A 17,500-nucleotide genomic window follows, 5' to 3' on the forward strand; every position below is an offset into this window, starting at 1 on the left:
TGCCCACAAGGCTCCGTCTCTTACCTGCTCTCCAGAGCCTGCTGCCTTCTGTGCTTTTCTCTCGGCACCGCTGCAGTGCACACAACTCCTGCAGCGGGAGGGGGGGAGAAAGTTCCCGCGCTCTGCCGCAGGGAAGGCTCGCTCCGTGCGCACACGTCCTTTCGATGCCAGTCCAACAAGTGCTCCGCATTAGCTGCGTCGGGGCTCCGGCGTGTCGCACCTCACCTCACCTCGCACTGCCCCCTCCTTGAATGTCTGCCGCTGGGCATGCCCCGCTCTCCTCCGCCTTATCTTATCGCGTGTGAGCACCGACAATGGCCACAATGCCGGGGAATGGCACCTGTAAAGTGTTAATTGGGGCACAGGAACAGCCCGTCTCGTCTCGGGGGGGCCGGCTTCAGAGACAATACAGCAAACACAGCGGGGCAGGGGAAGAAGACGACACCACACATGCGGGTACATTCAGCTCCGGCGGGAACGAGACATTTGTCGGTCTTTTCAAGTGCCGAGAGCCGAGCAATCCTTCACTTGTATCGTTTCTCCCCGGTGACTAGATCTGGCCCTGCGACTCTCGACTGGGCTCACCCCCGGGGCAGCCCAGCAGGTGTGAGCCTGGCCGGCACCCGGATGGGAGATTCCACCCCGGAAAAGCTCCGGTTGCTGCTGCTCCTGCAAGAGGTGTGACTGGGACCAGTAGGGAGCGCTCACCCTGCGGGCTGTGTGGCTCTCTTACGCCCCAGCCTCCTGATGGCGACACTCTGCTGCACAAACAGGCGCCGTCCTTCGGGGGAGGCGTCAAACCGAGGTCCCGACCCTCCTTGGCCATTAGGAAACCCCAGGGCTCAATGAATGAAATCGGTAACAAATGAATATATGTCTAGTTATACGAAAAACGAGTGGTTTATCGACTCATCTTCATTTGCAGATTTAGAGGCAGCTTCGATATTCGTTTTACAGACGGGTTTTTTTTTTTTGAATATGGGTCACACACATGCCACAGCAACAAAACATCTCTAGAGATGAGGCTATAGATCACCTTTCCATCCTGCAGGTTTTCCTCCCAAAGCCTACGGCACCAACGGCGACCCCTGCTGGCCGGGAGAGCAAAAGCTTACAGCACCTGGTATTCCCAGGCAGTCTCCCATCCAAGTACTAACCAGGCCCAACCCTGCTTAGCTTCCGAGATCAGACAAGATCAGGCGTGTCCAGGGTGGTGTGGCCGTAAGCGAAAGCCCTGGCGCATGACTCGCTACTTGAAGCTGTGTGTGGCGGGGGTTCCATGCCCCCCGAGCGGGACTGAAGGATCGTTCGTGTGCAACTCTTTGGAAAGGAGCTGCTTTCCAAATCGCATTGCGTGCCTGGATGTTGGCGAATGCGCTCCCTTGTGTTGGCTCGTCCCGCACTGGAGGAGGACAAACAATCTGCACGGAGGAGCACCAGGCAAGTCTTCAGTGCACAGCACTCTGGAAACATTTCGGGGCTGTCGCGTGTTTATTTCAGCACGTAAAGCGCACCGGTCCAACACGTCGGCCGGGCGCGCGGCGCCTCCGCCCTCTTGCTGCCCCTGCAGCTGCTTCACTTTTCCCTTTAGTTGCCATCGATTTTTTTGTAGTGCTATACATATACGATTGAGGTATCTTAGAGTTCTCCTTCGAAGACCCAGCACTCTCTTTTCTTTTCCCAGTGTTACTCATATCGGACTTTTTAAACATAAAAGGGTTAACCCTAAAAAAATCGGTTTTTTTTTCTTTCAATTATAACTGAAGTTTAAACAACTAGTGTTAAGTCCTTATTTTTCTGTAGTCAAAAAAAGCAAAAATTAACATTCAGGTCATGAAAAACTCAAAAAAACTCCCCAACAACTAAACTTTACCTCCCACCTGAGCGCCATCTTGAACGCCCCTACCACCAGAGAATGCTCACGATTTCGGAAGCTGTCTCCGGGACGTGCTGATTCCACACATCCTGAATAAATCATGATATTGTTAGTTGCTGTAGCTAGACGTTCAAATGAGTTTCATGGCCAGATGGACTGTTTCCTCCAGCGGTATAGTATTGCAGTGAGACAGCACGATGCCTGCAAGACTATGTCACGCTAAACGCCACAGATTGTTTGTCCGTTCTTGTCAGTCGTCCCGCAGCCACGGGAAGTGGGACACAAACATGCTGCAATGCTTTCAAGACGTTAGGATTTGTTTGTGCAACATCCAAGAAGAGTACTTGTGGCTTGAATGTGAACTGTACGTGCCCGCCCCCTTTCCTCTATAGTGCATGAGTTCCTCCCGGCATGACCTTCGTCATTGTTCTGTCATCTTTTATTTAAAGGGTTGTATTTCTGCTGCTGAAAATAAGCAACGGTTTTCTCACAACGCCCTTTGTTCCCAACGGAGCCCTTGTCTGTCATGAAATTCTTCAAAACCTCAAGCTAGAAGAAGAAGAAGACGACAAATATGAAGCGTTATAGCAACGACATGCCATGAGACGATCGATAACGATTTCCATAGAATCCCCGCGGTTGCTTGGCAACCGTCAGCTTTGCGCAGTGGCAGTATCGTAGCCTGTGAGGTTTAGCCGAGGCGCGATTATTGCTAGTTGAAAACTTTTCCCAATACCCCGCTTCCGCCGGTTTGCAATACAATCGGCGAAAGCAATTTTTGACAGTCTCGTCAGAGACTGAGCAAGGTGTTTAAAGACAGATTTGGTCATGGTGATATCATGGTAGAAAGAAACGAGCTTGTTACGTGTCAACAGAAACGCTCTTTAGCTCTTTCAGCTTTATGCAGAGAACAGCGTCTGTCGAGATTACTTTTGTGTCAGCGCGAAACGCCGTGTGCTGTCAGTATGTTTTCATATTGCTCGTAGCGGCGCCTGGCTTTTGTCTGTCAAACGTTAGGTTGCGCTTCTTCATGCTGCATCGTCGGCATGAGTGGAGCATTTTAAACGTCTGTACTTACTGCGCCCCATAAGAAATCGTTTGTCCCTGTTCAAAAGAGATTGTGCGATGTCCTGCAGCGTTCGCAAAGCAAACCTTTGACAGTTTGAAAAGAGGAATTTATTCTGCTTCCTGTGCGTGCAGTAGTTACAAAGTTGAACGTCTTTACACGATCTGCTGCAGTTTTCAGTGGGTGGGCTTTGTCAAATGGCTTGGAAAAACGCACTGTGTTTCGGCTCGGGAAACATCATGAGCAGTGTCCTGCATGTTTTCTGTGTATAGCTGTCTTTTAACGCGTACAGAATTCATTCGAAATCATTGATTTCTCCAATTAACAAGGGTCCCTTTTTGAACCTGCCAGAAGCATTCTTTCAATGTAACAGATTTACTCCGGGGAAGGGCAGCATGACATTGAGAGTAGCTCAAGCTTTCAGCACCTTTATCTGACTGCATGTATGCAGACACTGCTCAGAATCCCCTGTAAGATTCTCCTTCAATTCCGTTTTGCAGTGCTTTAGCTCTTTCAAAAGGCTTCGCTTTGCTAGTCACAATCCAAGGCTCATGACAGCATTTGAAAACATTCGCAACTGCATTGGCCGGGAATCGAACCTGGGTCAACTGCTTTGAAGGCAGCTATGCGCAACACTGGCTCGCTCCAGAGTAAATTTCACGTCGAGGGCATATTTTTTTCCATTTTACCGTGAGTCGGGCTCAGCTGCACAGAGGAGAGAGCAGAGCAATGAGGTCACGGGGAAGAAGGGACAATTTTATGATGCTTTGGAAGATAATGTTTTTTTTTTTCTTATATTGAAAATGAAAGGTAGTTGTTTCTATATGGACTCAGTCTTTGGAATTTGTATATATATATTTCAGTGATCCCTCAGCCATTCCTTCTGTATTGTAATTCAATTTCTCTTTTAAAATTCCTTCCCCACTTCTAGGACCTGCAGTTGCTGAACTCCACAATGGCTTCTATTGGAAAGTCTGTGACTGAGACCAAGTAAGTGCTCACTTTTTTATGAAACCATTATTTATTTTGGAGCAATGAGCAATTCTTATATAAATGCAATAAAATCATTATGCTCAAACTATGAGAGAGAAAATTAAGGATAATTTAAGAAATCAGTCTTAGCTTGTTTCTATACACAGATGGTATTATTTATTTTCAAAGGAAACCCGCGAGGATTCCCCTGGTGTGCAAGATGTGCCTGAATACTCTTGATCAGCTTCCTGCTCACTTGAAGAGGGCGTGTATGAAGCACGCCACGGCAGAAAACATCAGGATGGCCTCTCAACAGGCGAGGGAGGACATGATGAATCACCTGAAGAACGGGGTCATCGTGGATTACCACAGAATAGAGATCGTGTCTGGTGAGGCAAACAGGATAGTGGTTGTAAGACTGCTAGAGTCCTTGGGCCTTTTTGTACATGGGAAGCCTGAAGACACATTGGCAAGGTGAGATATTTTTAATCTGTAAGGCTTCTGTAGTTTCTTTTTGAAATCATTGTTACAACATATTATGTAAAAGCATGTTGAAAAGAATATACCTGCATTCCAGCGGCCCTGAGCAAGAGGCCGCTGTCCAGGAGGAAGAGATGCCAGAGGCTGCTCTAGAAACTGAAACAGAAGCAGATAAGGAAGGGGAAGATGTGAGCTCTGAAGAACTCTATCAGCAGTAAGACTTTTTATTTTTCAGATGTATCTATTTTTTACTAAAATTCTAATTTGTCTTATAGGTATAAAATGTTTAAACCGGTGTTTTATATCCTTACAGGCCCTGAGTAGTTAAAAAGTATCAGCAGGCCGGAAGAGAGTGGCCCAAGCTGGACTCTATAGAAAGCACTCCCTGGATGCTCCTCTCCTGATTGGATTCAAACAGTACCTTACCAAGGATCTGGGAGTGGCAAATTATTCTCAGGAGGTATTTATTTTTTAAAGGCATTTAAAATTAAGCAATGGTATCTTCATTGTAAATGTTTTTATTTCTTAGCTTAAAATTCACCCATGTGAAATGATGTCAGCCATAAACATCATGACTCTATATTTCCTACCTGAATCTATTCTACTTAAATTATTACATTATACACAATTTGAGTTCATTTTAAAAAGTAAAAGGTAATGAAAGGAATGCATTTTTAAAAGAAAGATAATACCGATATGCATGTGATAATCTTCCTTATATCATGTAGTGCGTCATTTGGACACTTTGTGGGCTTCAAATACAAAGAAAATCATGTTCTATGGTACAAGATAAATACAAAACTTAAGCTTTTATTTTAATTAGATTTGTTTATAAAGCATAAGCAATCATTTATTACATCGCTTCTTGAATTAAATCTTTTGACAAGAGGTAAGACTTCTATTTTACATTTAAACCCATGTTTAGCTGCGTTTTTTAGATTTAACTGAACCAATTTCTGTGTGTGATAATGTCCTTGAATTCTGACAACATCACACTAAATTACATGATATAAAACAGCTAATGTTTCTAGAGATAAAGTTTCTGGGATGCTTCTAATTACTTTTTATTACCAGGGACAGTTTAATTCACCTTGTACAGTACTGAAAGACCAAGATGCTTTTTTTAAAGTTATTTAACATTTTATAGAACTTTTTCTACTATGGCAACATGATGAGCTTGGTGAAACTTGGAAAAATACTGCTTGGCCACTTATCTTAAGATAAAGATAGGATAAAGGTTTATCTTTTGCACCTACCTGACCCCCAGGGAAGGCCAATGCTTTCTAAGTTGATGGTTCCCTACAGTAGACTGTACCTTATCTTCAAAGGTAATGTATATTGACCCAAATCAGTTTTGGAATCCAATCTACTGCCGAGATGGAGCACATCCTTTTTTCAGGATTTTAGCATCATACGTTTGGTATATTTAGTCCCTAATGCTGAAAGAAATGATCATAGAACATGACATCTAACCTTACCTGTGGTGTCTTTAATCCCTATTGCTAAATGCATGGTGTACGTACTGCATACATGTGTCTTGAGAATGAGGAATGGGCCCCTGAGACAGTAATTTGCCTGTTTCACAAATGATCGTATTTTACTAGAGATTCTGTTTGGGATTCAGATGTGCATTCGGACAGCAATCCCTTTCAAGAAATGATACGTTCTGGATGAGGTCAAAGGTGCTGGAACACTGTATTTAGGATGTGTTTGCAGAGACTATGTGTCTCCTGCTTCAACGCAGTGATAAATAGATGTGCTCCTGTAATTCATTGGTACATGCCCAGGGCAGTAAGCAGTCTGAGGATTTATTTCCAGACGGCATAGAGCAGTGAAGTAGTGTAGTAGAGCAACACACTGGATCATTTTATTATTAGAATCTATTCTACTTAAATTATTACATTATACACAACTTGAGTTCATTTTAAAAAGTAAAAGATAATGAAAGGAATGCATTTTCATAAGAAAGATAATACCGATATGCATGTGATAATCTTCTTTATATCATGTAGTGCGTCATTTGGACACTTTGTGGGCTTGAAATACAAAGAAAATCATGTTCTATGGTACAAGATAAATACAAAACTTTAGCTTTTATTTTAATTAGATTTGTTTATAAAGCATAAGCAATCATTTATTACATTAATATATGTGAAAATAACATTTTAGCATCATATTATTACATACAGGTCTCTAGCTTCAACACAGTGATATATATATGCTCAGTGATTTATTGGTACATGCCCAGGTCAATAATCAGAATGAGGATTTTTTTCCAGACGGGCTACAGGTAGTGTTGTGAAATACTTCAACACACTGGATCGCAGATTTAGACCCCCTGCACTCTTACTACTTAAAAACCAAAGAAATGAAGATATGTAGCAATCACATTGTAACAGGGGTGACAGTGACTTAATGCTTATACTAGTGGACTTCTGGTACCTTTAGGGTAAGGTGTTCCCTGAAGGGCTCTCAAACCCCGCATTTCAGATGCCTAGCTGTATCGCTGATGTGTTGCACCTCAGAATCACTTTTAAACCTTACCTCTGGTATCTTTAATCCCTATTGCTCAACGCATGGTGAAAGTATTGCATAAATGTGTCTGAAAATGAGCAATGGGCACCTGAGAGACTCATTTGCCTGTTTCACAAATGATCATATTTGACTAGAGATTCTGTTTGGGATTCAGTTGTGCATTCTGACAGCAATCCCTTTCAAAAAACGATACATTCTGGATGAGGTCAAAGGTGCAGGAACACTGTATTTAGGATGTGTTTGCACTTATGAGGATTTATTTCCAGATGTGCTAGGGGTAGTGTTGTGAAATACTTCAACACACTGGATCGCAGGTTTAAACCCCCTGCACTCTTACTCCTTAAAAACCAACAAATGCAGATGTGTAGCAATCATATTGTAGCAGACACTCATTTGCCTGTTTCACAAATGATCATATTCTACTAGAGATTCTGTTTGGGATACGGATGTGCATTCTGACAGCAATCTCTTTCAAAAAATGCTTTTACCTTTTCGCGGCTTTGCCCTTCTTGCCTCTTTGGACAATATCTCCATCTTGTGGTCGTTGTTGGTAATGTCTAGACAATATCTCCATCTTGTGGTCGTTCTTGGTAATGTCTTCTTATGCCCTTTTTTATTTCAATTCTCTATTAGTTGATTCTAGAATCTCTACAATAGAGTTGAAAACATCAGTTTTAAAGCAGACAATATGACATTATTTATAGTCCAATTAGAAATGTATTACCCTGATAGATATCCCAACACCCGGAATGTATTGATACCATATCCCCAGTAATGCTCCTCAGGCCTAACAAGCACACTGTTGGTCTTAGGAAGCATCAGACACAGAAACGGTAACAACATCCTTCTTTCTGTTCACTCAGTCTCTGGTGCCGTGGGTCAGTGAAAGTGCGATGCGCGGATCCAGCGATCTCATGCTGTCACTCAGATGGCACAATCAGTAATTGGTGGCAGTTGATATGGTCCCTCCCAGCAGGATTGCAACATCTGGCAGGGTATCTCTTCTTCACCTACACCCACTCGCCAGGTATCCGGTCGTGTCTCCCCTCTGCTGGAGGTCCCCAAGCGTCCGGCACCTGTTCACAAGCCCTGTGCACCGCTTCAGTTAACAAACCTACAACACTTTAATAGAGAGTTATCTACCCACGGTGTCCCTTCAGTTGATATTTCCTTAGTTGGTCTTTCAGACTGTGGGTGATTGGGGCAATGTGACTTCCAACTTACCCCTAGTGAGGCAATTACAGCCTGGCACACCTTCCCAGTGTAGTCTGCCCCTAGATCAGTATCCAAGGGGCAGGGCAGTCCATACCCTGGGATCATCTTTGTCATACACTTGGGTATGTGCCAGCCCACATCACATCATCATACAACCCCACATTCTTTACACATTTGTTCTAACCACTATTAAACATCTATTAAAGGCCTCAACCTGAATTCTCCCCTTTCCCCAATAGAGGTTTCACAGGGGTCTCAGACTCCCGCTCTCCCAGTGCAGCTCGTCTGGCATCTGCATCTGCATGGTTGTTACCTTGAGTTACTGGAATTCTTTATTTATTGTGTTATTTACACCTTACTCAAGCTGCTTCTGTCGGCAGCTGTAAAACTACAAATCAGTTCAGAGACAAGCCTAGTATTCTTAACTGGAGTCCCTGCCGTTGTGAGAGAATCCTATTTCTCCATAGCCATCCAGAATTGTGGCCTACATGCAACAAATACATACATTATATACATATACAGTAACCCTTTGTCCACACTTACATACAAAGGAATGGTTGATCCATCTGAGGAAACCCCAGTCTCAGCACCTGTAAGAGAGCTTGTTTCAAATTATTATAGGCGGCTTTTGTTGCGGGAACCAAGGCAATCTTGTCCTTGTACTGCACTCCCCCCTTAAGCAGATCTGTTAAGAGTTGTGCTCACCCTGTAAAAACATTGCACCCAAGCCCTGTTAAAATTTCACAATGCTAGACACAAAAGGGCCTTATCATAGCTGCTTCTATTAGACACTCTAAAGCTGAAGCAACTCAGACTTGTGGGTTTCCTCGTCAGGGGAAGCACTCAGAATACTATCAACATACTGAGTGATCACAGTCAGTTGAAGCCACGTGATACCCTGTTCTGGATAGTCATTCTTTGTATTGCATAATATTCCAACCCAATAGATCTGGGATAAAACCACCCATTAAAATCTGGTACTCGGCAAGTAAAACTTGCTGCCCCAATACTCCTGTGGCCTCCTGCCGTCTCCCCATATACATTACTCTATAGCACACTGTTGAACAGAGGAGTGAAACAAGCATGACAGTAGTGCTCCAGTATCCCATAACAGAGAAACCAACACTCCATTAACAGTACATTTTTATCCACTGGACTGGGACAGACTTAGGGAGGGTACAAGGGATTTACAGGATCTAATCGTTAGGTAAACAGATCTTCTCACAAGACGTTATTCTCCCCAGTCTCGATTCTAAACCTACAGCGTTTCAGCATGTCTGAGACATTCGAATAAACCCAAATTGTTTCCTCTATTGCAACTAATTGTATAAAAATACAAACACTGTTTATCTAACTACTTTTACGTCCACCTGTACTGTACTTATACTTTCAGACGCTCTTATATTTTCCAATCTCCTTAAGTTGATTTTCGTCAAGTCTCTTTAGTTACGTCTCTAGCCAGTCCCGCTGGCTAAACACACTTACACCGTCATTTAGCTGCAAAAAGGCATTCGCGGATGCTGAAGAATTTATTTCCAAGGCAGCGGGTACAAGCGATTTGGCGTTTTAAAACCACCAGGAACAGCAAAGAGGCACGCTTCTTTCCTTGCGCCGGAACACAAGGACTGGAGGCGGACAACCTAGTCGGCAGGATTCGAACTTGCGCGGGGAGACCCCAATGGATTTCCAATCCATCGCTTTAATCACTCGGCCACGACTACAGCAAGCCCCACCGCCGCTGCGTTCTTGCTACAATCTTACCTGGATCGCGAGGCGCCGGCGGAAGCCTATTTCAAAGTCATTCTCCGTTTAAAAAAAACATTTCCAAAATACAAGCCTTGCAGACAGACACGCCTCAGAGGACTTAAGGGTGGCTTCATGTCGGAATGATAAAGTCTCCCCGTCCGGACATGAAAATGCCACTTTGTTACACACAAAAAAAGAATCAACAACAGAGAAATGCCCACAAGCATTTGAAAAGCCGCACCACGTCGCACTTGAAATAGCTCTTACATTAGTGGTAGACGCAGGAATCGCCTTTTTATTTACGCTCTTACCAACGCGATGGAAAGCAAAACAAAGCAAAGCAGAGCAAAACAAAACGAACAAACGAAAACCCTCACGTCCCACACTTGCATATAAGGCCGTTACGTGCCCAAGCGGTATTGTATGTCATCCTAGCACTGCAGCCCGGGGCGTACGGTATATGGGAACGAGCGCACGCCACGAATCGTCTCGAATCACTCCCTACAGCTGTAAGGCACCTTGAAGTGTGCACCCCCAACATTCTTCCTTGCGCATCTGTGAAATCTAAATTAAATCTCACGTTGGGGGCATATTTTTTTCCACTTTATCATGAGTCGGGCTCGGCTGCACAGAGGTGAGAGCAGAGCGATGAGGTCACGGGGACAGGGGAGTTACACGCTGGCGGTTTGAATACGCGGAAGATCACTGAGGGATCCACAGTATATGGACCCTCCGTGCTCCATCAGTCCACACTCCGGACTCTGAATCCTGCCATCCGAGTTAAGATCTCGGCGAAACCTGAGGCGCAGTTCCTTCTTAAAACGTAATCTGGTGAGCATTTCTAGAATCATACTTGTATAGATGCAGCCTTTAATGTGTTGCTAGGTTAAAATTGATGACTTCTTGAACTTCAGTAGGCAACTGCCCTCTTGATTTTGGATTTAATTTCTTTATTACAGGGGCGCATTTATGAAGACAGAGTCATGTTCAGGTACTTTGCTTGATGGAGGAAGCTCATTTCGGACTCTGTTATCTGCTCACCTGGAAAGGTCTGCTGTACTACTACAAGAGAGAAGTAGAGTCTGGAAGAAGGGACAATTGTATGATGCTTTGGAAGATAATGTTTTTTTTTCTTTGAAATCGAAATGAATCAGAATATCAGTGCAAAAGACAAACTCTTGGTTTGGTTTAAAGAGATATGGTTTTAAAACAGACAACATGTAGAAAACAGGTGTTTCTCACTTTTGGAAAAGAATGGACCGCGGGTAATATTTTACTAGTTGCAGTGCTGAGCTCACTGGGTTACAGTCCTGCAGTGTCACACCAGGGCCAGTGGCGCAATGGATAACGCGTCTGACTACGGATTAGGAGATTGTAAATTCGACTCCTGGCTGGCTCGGGTCGTTTTTAAACGCATCAGGCTACTCCCTTAGTAGCCTGTGCTACTTACTGCATTGTAATTGTACCCAGTAAGAGATTTCCTTCATGTAAATGAACTGCACCTGACAGCTTTAGAAAAACACCTGGGCTCAGTACGGTGCTGAGAGCTCAGCGTTGCTGTTGTTCTAATTAGAACGCACTGCATCGGCTATGAACCCGAACTTTTCAATTATTCCGATCAGTAAGTCAACACGTAGTCCACATGAAGGTAGGAATATTCTCTTGTCTGTCTCTTGTTTGTATAGAACTGAATGTCCCTGACAATGTACTGTTAGTTTTAATTGAAGAACGGCATTTGTGTTCAAATATACCAGACAAGTTTACGTAACTGCTCATGCGACACTCAGTTGTAATTAGTCAAGAAATAAAGTCGAACAACAGCTGCGGGTTTGATTCTGAACATATCAGATTGCAGCGCGTTTTACTTCCATTGACAAATGATAGAGATTCGAAGAGAGATCCTTCAGACCAGCAAGCAAACCCACGGCTATTTCGGTTTTCTATCTAGGCAACGTTGGTGTCTGCAATAGCATACATGAAAGCGTGATGCAATTTCTGTGGCTACTTGATTATAATGCTTTTTTTTATTTTTATTAAACATGTAGAATTTACAAATACAAATACAACAAGAGGATCAGAGTCATGTACAAGAGAAAAAAAACGCAGCAGAAAAAAAACATTTAACTACCAGAGGTAATTAAGTAATTATGTGATCAAATTGTATATTTTACACGTATCATATTTTCCTTGCTTTAATATTTCTCAATTATAAACTTTAGTTTCAACATGCATGCGTTTCCTGTAAAAAAATAAAACTCAGCACAGTTTTTTACAAAACAAAAAAAACGTTTTTCTTTTAACAACATTTCGAGTACCTCTGGCATTCATGAAAAAGACATACACAAAAGCAAATAACTAACTCTAAGACTATCTAAACTATTGAGTTTTTCAAAGAACCAGAACTATAACAGTCCTTAACACTTAACTACACCATTCCAAACTAACACTAAAGAAACACTAGTATATACTGGTATAACAAATAAAACCAAACATAATCATTAACTGAGCAGTCACTGGGAGCAAATCTCCTTCCCGTCCACAAAGGCCCTCGCTCCCACAAAGTAGGGTCTCCTCCCCTCTCTTCTGGCAGCTTCAACCTGGGGCCACAGCTGGTTCCTGGTGCTCCTGTCCGCGGCAGACAGTTCCTCTGCAAACCTCAGTTTGTTCCCATTCAAATACTCATTCCCCCTCGCCGCTCGCCACAGCATGTCCCTCGCCGTCCTCTTGGTGAACTGTATTATAATCGATCTGGGGCGCACTTGCCCAGACATGTTCGCTCTCCCGAGCCTGTGAACAAAGTCAATGGCCGATATTACGTCCTCCTGGTCCGGCAGGGTCCTTTTACAGATACCCTTCACTGTTGCAACAAGGTCCTTATCACGTTCCTCTTTAACTCCAAATAATTTTAAATTCCATCGTCGACAGTATCTATCTACATCGTTCACTTTCAATTCAAGTTCTTTAATATGCTTTTCTTGTTCGGTATTTACTTGTTTAAGAACTTTTACTTCACTCTTTAAGTCTTCAACCTCTTTAAACACACAGTCCATGGACTTTTTAAGACTTTCGATTGCGACTGTATTAAATCGAATCATTTCCTTCAGCTCACCCATCATGTTAAAGATGTTGGTTTGGAGCTCCTCCAGCGTCAGGTCGCCCCTTCCTCTCTTGGCCGCCGGGGTTTTCACAGGTGTGCTGGGCAGGGACTCCGGCTCTACCGTACGAGCGCATCTCCAGCACTCTTTCCACGTCCCCTCCAGCTGCTTCACTTTTCCCTGTAGTTCCATCGATTTTCTTGTAGTGCTATACATATACGATTGAGGTATCTTAGATTTCTCCTTCGAGGACCCAGCACTCTTTTCTTTTCCCAGTGTTACTCATATCGAAATTCTTAAACCTAAAAAAAATCGTTTTTTTTTTCTTTCAATTATAACTGAAGTTTAAACAACTAGTGTTAAGTCCTTATTTTTCTGTAGTCAAAAAAAGCAAAAATTAACATTCAGGTCATGAAAAACTCAAAAAAACTCCTCAACCACTAAACTTTACCTCCCACCTGAGCGCCATCTTGAACGCCCCTACCACCAGAGAATGCTCACGATTTCGGAAGCTGTCTCCGGGACGTGCTGATTCCACACATCCTGAATAAATCATGATATAGTTAGTTGCTGTAGCTAGACGTTTAAATGAGTTTCATGGCCAGATGGACTGTTTCCTCCAGCGGTATAGTATTGCAGTGAGACAGCACGATGCCTGCAAGACTATGTCACGCTAAACGCCACAGATTGTGTTTGTCCGTTCGTGTCAGTCGTCCTGCAGCCACGGGAAGTGGGACACAAACATGCTGCAATGGTTTCAAGACGTTAGGATTTGTTTGTGCAACATCCAAGAAGAGTACTTGTGGCTTGAATGTGAACTGTACGTGCCCACCCCCTTTCCTCTGTAGTGCATGAGTTCCTCCAGGCATGCCCTTCGTCATTGTTCTGTCATCTTGTATTTAAAGGGTTGTATTTCTGCTGCTGAAAATAAGCAACGGTTTTCTCACAACGCCCTTTGTTCCCGACGGAGACCTTGTCTGCCATGAAATTCTTCAAAACCTCAAGCTAGATGAAGAAGAGGACAAATATGAAGCGTTACAGAAACGACATGCCATGAGACTATCGATAACGATTTCCATAGGATCCCCGCGGTTGCCTGGCAACTATCAGCTTTGCGCAGTGGCAGTATCGTAGCCTGTGAGGTTTAGCCGAGGCGCGATTATTGCTAGTTGAAAACTTTTCCCAATACCCCGCTTCCGCCGGTTTGCAATACAATCGGCGAAAGCAATTTTTGACAGTGTCGTCAGAGACTGAGCAAGGTGCTTAAAGACAGATTTGGTCATGGTGACATCATGGTAGAAAGAAACGAGCTTGTTACGTCTCAACAGAAACGCTCTTTAGCTCTTTCAGCTTTATGCAGAGAACAGCGTCTGTCGAGATCACTTTTGAGTCAGCGCGAAACGCCGTGTGCTGTCAGTTTGATTTCATATTGCTCGTAGCGGCGCCCGGCCTTTGTCTGTCAAATGTTAGGTTGCGCTTCTTCATGCTGCATCGTCGGCATGAGTGGAGCTTTTTAAACGTCTGTACTTACTGCGCCCCATAAGAAATCGTTCGTCCCTGTTCAAAAGAGATTGTGCGATGTCCTGCAGCGTTCGCAAAGCAAACCTTTGACAGTTTGACAAGAGGAATTTATTCTGCTTCCTGTGCGTGCAGTAATTACAAAGTTGAACGTCTTTACACGATCTGCTGCAGTTTTCAGTGGGCGGGCTTTGTCAAATTGCTTGGAAAAACGCAGTTTCGGCTCGGGAAACATCATGAGCAGTGTCAGCACAGAGAGGACCACTGTCGTGAGGCCGGTTAGCTCAGTTGGTTAGAGTGTGGTGCTAATAACGCCAAGGTCGTGGGTTCGAGCCCCGTACGGGCCAGGTCCTTTTCTCCTCTCTTACCAAAGCTGTTAGGTTCCTTTCCGTGGTGAGATGGGTTGTCATGCAACGCTGCCACATAGTGCCGACAGACAAGAGTGTTGCGGGAGAAGAGAAAAGTGTTTGATGATTTAAGAGTGTCTTAGGTGGAGCCAAAATCAAGTGTCACAAATGCAAGTGGGAGGATTTCCAATGTTTAATATGGTAAAAATAAGCAGAAGTTATCTGCCGGTCCGGCACAGTCTGCCATGCTTTTGTCATATACTGTAAAGTGGTGTCGAACTGGAGCCTCACCATTTGCATATGTGAGGCTCCAGTTATACATCGAGTGTCACGTTAAATGACAAAAATCAAGAGAGTTAAAGCAGCTGGAGAGGTTTTCTTACAACTTTTGAGCTGACACAGTTTTGGAAAATGTTTCCTTCACGCTGCACTGTACAACATAGGCAGCCAAGAGTCTCCAAAACAAAACAGAATTGACAGATAGGAGAAAATTCCCACTCGTCCTGAAGTTCCCAAAATCCAGCACTGAGCGTAAACAAAGTGTCTAAGTAGCGTGGGAATGCTAACCCTAACCCTAGCTGGAGTTTGAGCAATCCAGCACTGAGCGTAAAAAGATGAGTCAAAGTAATGTCTAATCTGATTAGTTTCCTTAGAGCTGGTTCAGAGTTTGTTCAAGAATTTACCTTTCACAGATGCGCAAAGAAGAATGTTGGGGGTGCACGCTTCAAGGTGCCTTACAGCTGTAGGGAGTGATTCGAGACGATTCGTGGCGTGTGCTCGTTCCCATATACCGTACGCCCCGGGGTGCAGTGCTAGGATGACATACAATACCGCTTGGGCACGTAACGGTGTTATTTGCAAGTGCGGGACGTGAGGGTTTTTGTTTGTTCGTTGTTTTGCTCTGCTTTGCTTTGTTTTGCTTTCCATCGCGTTGGTAAGAGCGTAAATAAAAAGGCGATTCCTGCGTCTACCACTAATGTAAGAGCTATTTCAAGTGCGGCGTGGTGCGGCTTTTCAAATGCTCAACAGGATGACTTCGCATGCACGCGTGCTTTCATGAAGTCGTGTGTGCAACCATGTCTGCTTACGTGCAAACGGGCGTGGTTTCATGTATGCAAAAAACTTTCCTGGGCTCTTCTGAAGCACATAAAATTATTTGGAGATATAAATTTGTCTTGTTTTCCTCTTAGGCTCTAGAATTGATATTTTTTTTTTCATTTTTGGTATTTTTCATCATTTTTCAGAAAGTGGTTGCAAGCCCGATATCATGCGAAGAAACTTCAGGATTCGGGGATCAGTCAATGGATTTTAAAACACATCCTAAATACAGTGTTCCTGCACCTTTGACCTCATCCAGAATGTATCGTTTTTTGAAAGGGATTGCTGTCAGAATGCACAACTGAATCCCAAACAGAATCTCTAGTCAAATATGATCATTTGTGAAACAGGCAAATGAGTCTCTCAGGTGCCCATTGCTCATTTTCAGACACATTTATGCAATACTTTCACCATGCGTTGAGCAATAGGGATTAAAGATACCAGAGGTAAGGTTTAAAAGTGATTCTGAGGTGCAATAGATCAGCGATACAGCTAGGCATCTGAAATGTGGGGTTTGAGAGCCCTTCAGGGAACACCGTACCCTAAAGGTACCTGAAGTCCACTAGTATAAGCATTAAGTCACTGTCACCCCTGTTACAATGTGATTGCTACATATCTTCATTTCTTTGGTTTTTAAGGAGTAAGAGTGCAGGGGGTCTAAATCTGCGATCCAGTGTGTTGAAGTATTTCACAACACTACCTGTAGCCCGTCTGGAAATAAATCCTCATTCTGATTATTGACCTGGGCATGTACCAATAAATCACTGAGCATATATATATATATCACTGTGCTGAAGCTAAAGACCTGTATGTAATAATATGATGCTAAAATGTTATTTTCACATATAGTAATGTAATAAATGATTGCTTATGCTTTATAAACAAATCTAATTAAAATAAAAGCTTCAGTTTTGTATTTATCTTGTACCATAAAACATGATTTTCTTTGTATATCAAGCCCACAAAGTGTCCAAATGACGCACTACATGATATAAGGAAGATTATCACATGCATATCGGTATTATCTTCCTCATTAATATGCATTCCTTTCATTACCTTTTAATTTTTAAAATGAACTCAAATTGTGTATAATGTTATAATTTAAGTAGAATAGGTTCTAATAATATAATGATAAAGTGGTGTTGCACTACTTCACTACTTCACTGCTCTATGCCGTCTGGAAATAAATCCTCAGACTGCTTACTGCCCAGGGCATGTACCAATAAATTACAGGAGCACATCTATATATCACTGCGTTGAAGCAGGAGACACAATCACTGCAAACATCCTAAATACAGTGTTTCAGCACCTTTGACCTCATCCAGAACGTATCATTTCTTGAAAGGGATTGCTGTCCGAATGCACAGCTGAATCCCAAACAGAATCTCTAGTAAAATACGATCATTTGTGAAACAGGCAAATGACTGTCATTCCTCATTGTCAGACACGTATGCAATGCTTTCACCGTGCATTGAGCAATAGGGATTAAAGACACCACAGGTAAGGTTAATTCTAAAATATTGGACTCATATTCTTATGATGGCAGACATGA

The 17,500-nt window shown here is 43.2% G+C and overlaps 5 non-coding genes across 5 annotated transcripts; 3 read left to right on the forward strand and 2 right to left on the reverse strand.

Annotated features, from left to right (window-relative positions):
* Positions 1 to 1,108: 1,108 nt before the first annotated feature.
* Positions 1,109 to 1,227, reverse strand: LOC148636089 (5S ribosomal RNA). Its single transcript, XR_015932598.1, has one exon. It is a non-coding gene; the product is annotated as a 5S ribosomal RNA (ribosomal RNA).
* A 1,304-nt stretch (positions 1,228 to 2,531) lies between these two features.
* On the forward strand, positions 2,532 to 2,673 carry LOC148636090 (U4 spliceosomal RNA). The gene has a single exon (XR_015932600.1). It is a non-coding gene; the product is annotated as a U4 spliceosomal RNA (small nuclear RNA).
* Positions 2,674 to 9,783: 7,110 nt separating this feature from the next.
* On the reverse strand, positions 9,784 to 9,865 carry trnas-gga (transfer RNA serine (anticodon GGA)). Its single transcript has one exon. It is a non-coding gene; the product is annotated as a tRNA-Ser (tRNA).
* Positions 9,866 to 14,093: 4,228 nt separating this feature from the next.
* On the forward strand, positions 14,094 to 14,235 carry LOC148636092 (U4 spliceosomal RNA). The gene has a single exon (XR_015932602.1). It is a non-coding gene; the product is annotated as a U4 spliceosomal RNA (small nuclear RNA).
* A 541-nt stretch (positions 14,236 to 14,776) lies between these two features.
* Positions 14,777 to 14,850, forward strand: trnai-aau (transfer RNA isoleucine (anticodon AAU)). Its single transcript has one exon. It is a non-coding gene; the product is annotated as a tRNA-Ile (tRNA).
* The last annotated feature ends 2,650 nt before the right edge of the window (positions 14,851 to 17,500 follow it).

The sequence above is a fragment of the Lepisosteus platostomus genome, unplaced genomic scaffold (assembly GCF_059453375.1).
Source record: "Lepisosteus platostomus isolate fLepPlt1 unplaced genomic scaffold, fLepPlt1.hap1 Scaffold_199_H1, whole genome shotgun sequence".
In the NCBI taxonomy this organism is placed as follows: domain Eukaryota; kingdom Metazoa; phylum Chordata; class Actinopteri; order Semionotiformes; family Lepisosteidae; genus Lepisosteus; species Lepisosteus platostomus.